The sequence below is a fragment of the Petaurus breviceps genome, unplaced genomic scaffold (assembly GCF_028583685.1).
Source record: "Petaurus breviceps papuanus isolate PSGF00001 unplaced genomic scaffold, PetGlider_PUasm1.0 229, whole genome shotgun sequence".
NCBI classification, from domain to species: Eukaryota; Metazoa; Chordata; class Mammalia; order Diprotodontia; family Petauridae; genus Petaurus; species Petaurus breviceps.
Window position 1 is genome coordinate 19,189,815 of NW_027185903.1, and position 5,033 is coordinate 19,194,847.

Genomic DNA, 5,033 nt, shown 5'->3' on the forward strand with positions numbered 1-5,033 from the left:
AGAGAGAGAGAGAGAGAGAGAGAGAGAGAGAGAGAGAGAGAGAGAGAGAGAGAGAGAATTCAACAGGAATTTGCATGTCACTCAATTAGTCACCTGTAGAGTCATCCAGAAAAGAATGCCAAGACTTTTATATAACATTATGTCTTCAGATGGAAAGACTAGTTGGACAAACTTTCAGACAGGAATTAAAATTAAGGCAAAAGCAGCAGACACTGCCATTATATAGTAGGCACAAGGTTCATTAATAAAGAGAAGATGAATGATACATACAATAGAATTTTAAGTGAGATTTTTCTAGAGAACAGTATGAATCAGATATCTTGGCACATTCACAATTAACAATTAGTAATCTACTACATAGTTCTACAATCATATCATTCTGGATTCACAAACATAATAACATTCTTACCCTTAAGAGTGCCTTTCATGTTAGAATGTCAAGCCATTTAGAGACATGATCTCATCAACCTCATAACACACAGGGGTTGGGTGGGTCATAGAGCAAAGACTAGGACCATAAGAACTCTTGGTTCTCAAATTGCTAGTCTAACCACCTAATTAGGTTGAAGAAGAAGACTGGGCTTGCTAAGAGGAGGATGCAGTACAACCAATGCTTTGCCAACATAGTGCCCACCTTTGGCAAGAAGAAAGTGCCAACTCCTAATCCCCTGGTATTTTGTCCCCAGTAAAGCCACTACGACTCTAAAGAAAAAAATTTTTTCTTTTAAATTGGAAAGATGACCTTAAATTTAAAGTCTTACCATATCACATGACTTACTTTTGGCAGTTTGCCAACTTGCTCCCCTTGTGCCTATGGTTCTTCATTGGGTTGAGTGACAATACCATTAGTACTGCAGTGCTCTAAACAAACCACCCAAGTTGGCTTTTGGAAATATACTGATGATACAAGTTTGTTGAGAGTTCTAAGCTTGTGGCTCACAATATACAAGAGATATATGTGTAACCATATGCCACTGGTGAATAAATTGCTGCTCTCTTTACCTTTTAAGCAGCATGATGAACAGAATTGCACCATACAACAATTATGGGATGAAAGGGTATAAACCAATTTTTCAGACTAAAAAAAATACCAGGAAACAACAATTATGCAGTGAAATCCAGCATCCTATCTATAGCTTGTTTGTACATAGTTGTTTGCTTGCTATCTCCCTCACAATTAGATTGTGAGTCTCTTCAGGGTATCACAAATGCTTTGCACACGGACTAGCACTGAGTAGGAACTTAAATTCTTATTGACTGACTGACTGAGTACTGACCTGGACAAATGGCATAGGGAATAGACCAACTGCTAGGTTGGGAAAAGCTTAAAAACCCAAATAGCTTAGACCTTCTCAGGTTGATGAGAGGATAGCTGAAGAGTGTGAAGAGTATAGATAAAAGAAATTTTTCTTAAAAACCATATCTATATTGATATATTTACAGGTCTAGAAGATGGCGGAGGAGAAACAGGACTTCTGTGGGGCTCTGGCTTCCACCTCCCCCAGTTCATGTAAAAGGGGACTCTGAACAAACTTTGGAGCAACAGAACCCACAAAATGACACAGAGAAGTTAACCTCCAGCAGGAAGCAGCCAGCACAGTGCTCTGGAAGACAAGCCCAGCTCCCCACAAGCCAGAGGTTTTAGCCTCAGGGCGGGTCTGACCACCCTTTGTCTGGAGGGACTTCAGACCACCAGCAGTTGTGGTGGTTTCCAGAATTATCAACACATAGATGCTAAGGACAAAGTGAGAGGTCAGTGCAGTGTGAACTTTGGGATACGGTAGTTAGGAGTGAGGTCGGTCTTTGTCCCCAGGGTGAGAAGCCTCGGCTGTGCAACAGCCTCTACCTGGCAGCTTTAGCTCCTGGCCTGCAGAGTGTAGGGGGACTAAGCAACCAGTCTGAGGGGTAATCACTCTTGCTTTAACCTGCTTGGATCTGGATTGCGGTCTAGGGTAGAGGTCTTGGGGTGTGTGACCAGCTTGTCAGAGTGTGTGGAGGCTTCAGAGAGATCACCCAACTAACACCTTCTGCAGCTGAGAAAACCCCAGCCTTTGGGATGAAGCTCCCCTGTCTGGTGGCAGAGTCCTACTGTGGCAAAAAGCCCAGGGATGAAGTGATTGAGTGGCAAAATGAGCAGGCAAAGGAAGCAAAATAAACAGAGCACCCCAACTTTACACTCCTATTTTGATGACAAAAAGGATCAAAGGATGGAACAGGAGGAAGACAGTGAAGTCAGAACTCTTGCACCAAAAGCTTCCAAGAAAAATATGAGCTGGTTACAGGCCATAGAGGACCTTAAGAAGCAAATAAGAGAAGTGGAGGAAAAATTGGGAAGAGAAATGAGAATGATGCAAGAAAATTATGAAATGAGAGTCAACAGCCTGACTGAGGAAAATAATACCTTAAAACATAGAGTAACCCAAATGGCAAAAGAGGCTCAAAAAGGCAATGAGGAGAAGAATGCCTTAAAAAGCCGAATTTGCCAGATGGAAAAAGAATTTCAAAAGTTCACTGAAGAGAATTATTCCTTCATAATTAGATTGGAGCAAATGGAAGCTAGTGACTTTATGATAAATAAAGATACTATTAAACAGATCCAAACAAATGAAGAAATAGAAGGCAATGTGAAATATTTCATTGAGAAAACCACTGACCTGGAAAATAGATCCAGGAGAGATAATTTAAAAATTATTGGACTACCTGAAAGCCATGATCAAAAAAAGAACCTAGAAATCATCCTCCAGGAAGGTCTCAAAGAAAACTGCCCTGATGTTTTAGAACCAGAGGGCAAAATAGAGGTTGAAAGAATCCACCAATCACCTCCTGAAAAAGATTGCCAAAAGAAAACTTCTAGGAATTTTATAGCCAAGTACCAGAATTCCTAGATCAAGGATAAAATATTACAAGCAGCCAGGAAGAAACAATTTGAATATTGTGGAAACACAATGACGATAACCCAGGATCTGGCAGCTTCTACACTGAGGGATCGAAGGGTTTGGAATATGATATTTCGGAGTTCAAAGGAGCTGGGATTAAAACCTAGAATCACCTAACCAGCAAAACTGAGTACCATGTTTCAGGGGAAAATATTGTCATTCAGTGGAATAGTGGACTTTCAAGCATTCTTGATGAAAAAACCAGAGTTGAATAGAAAATATGACATTCAGATACAAGAAGCAAGAGAAGCATGAGAAGGTAAACAGGGAAAAGAAATCATAAGGAACTTATCAAAGTTGAACCATTTACATTCCTACATGGAAAAACTGTAATTGTAACTGATGAATCTTTTCTCAATATGAAAATAGTTGAAGGGAATAGAAATATATATATATATATATATATACACACATATATATATATGCCTATATAGGAGGGTATACGGGCATATGAATACAAATGTGAATGTGTGTATATATGTTTACAGGTATACATAGATAGAGGGCACAGAACCAATTTAATAGGAAGGGATAATACTTAAAAGGTGAAATTAAGAGGTGAGAGAGGAATATAATGAGAGGAGATGGAGAGAGACATATAGAAGAGGCAAGGGAAAATGGTTGCAATGGAGGGAAAGAATAGGAAGGCAAAAGGGATTGGGTAAACCTTATTCTCATTGAATTTGGCTCAGGGAGGGAATGACATACACACTAAATAGGGTATCTCACCGTATAGGAGAATAGGGGAGAAGGGGATGAGAGGGGGGATGATGGAAGGGAGGGCAGCCTGGGGAGGAGGGAAGTTGGAAGCACCCACTTTTGAAAAGGGGCGGGATCAAAGTAGAGAATGGAACTAGTGGGAGGTGGGATAGGAGGGAGGAAAATATAGTCAGTCTTTTACAATATATCTACTATGTTAATGTTTTGCATAGCTACACATGAACAACCTATACTGAATTGCTTATCTTCCCAGTAGGAGTGGGTGACAAGGGAGAAAGGGAATGAATCTGGAATTCAAAGTTTTAAAATCAAATGTTTAAAAAAATATATATATATAATATTATTAATACTATTTTACATGTAATTGGGAAATAAGATATACAGGCACTGGGTGACAGAGATCCACCATGCCCTACTGAAAAAGTCGAAGGGGGTAAGGTAGAAGATATGGGAGAGAGAAGATTGGAGGAGGGGATATCCTGTGGGATCTCTCTTTTGGGGTGGTGGGTAGGGGGAAAACGGGGAGAAAATTTGTAACTCAAAAATCTGGTGGAAGAATTATGTAAGCCAGAAGTTAATAAAGCATTTGGAAAAAAAACCCATATCTCAGGATATTTGAGTTAGGGGAAAACTTCCGAAAAGAGGAAGTTTTGAGACAAATAAAAACTGTGGAAAGAGGCCTAGACTAAGGTTTTAGCCTTGGCTCTACCACCAACTAGTTATGTGACTCTAGACAAAACATTTCACTCCTTTGGACATCAATTTCCTTATCCCCTTATAAAATAAAGGGGTTGCTCTAAATTATTTCTTTTTTCTTTTTAAAGTTATATTCCTCTTTTGCTCTTATATTATCTATATTTCCCAAAATATGCCTCCACCCCCTCTCATCTATCCCTTATATCAAAGCACAAAAAGAGAGAGGGGAAAAAAACCAGTTCAGCAGCATGAAACAAGTCTGACATTATCTGTGGACTGGATTATTTCTAGGGGGCAACTCTCGCTTTAAGATTTATGATTGTATGGCTGTCATTTAAAAAAAATTAGTTTATTTTAAAAAAAACATTTCTTTTGAGTTACAAATTCTCTCCCTCCAGTCCCTCCCCTACTTATTGAGAAGGCAAGCAATATGATATCAATTATATATGTGAAGTCATGCAAGACGTTGCTATAGTATGTGGCTATCATTTTTATTCTGGTAAGCAAGTTACTCTCATATCTTTCTCAGGGCCAATCAGTTGTCATGTTCTGCTGATTTTACTTTCCCAACATCTCTCTTATCTGTCTCTACTCTATTCACACCACCACCACCCTACTTCATACTCTTACCACCCCTTGCCTCTTAGAAGAGCATCCTAACTTGTCTCTCTGTTTCCAATC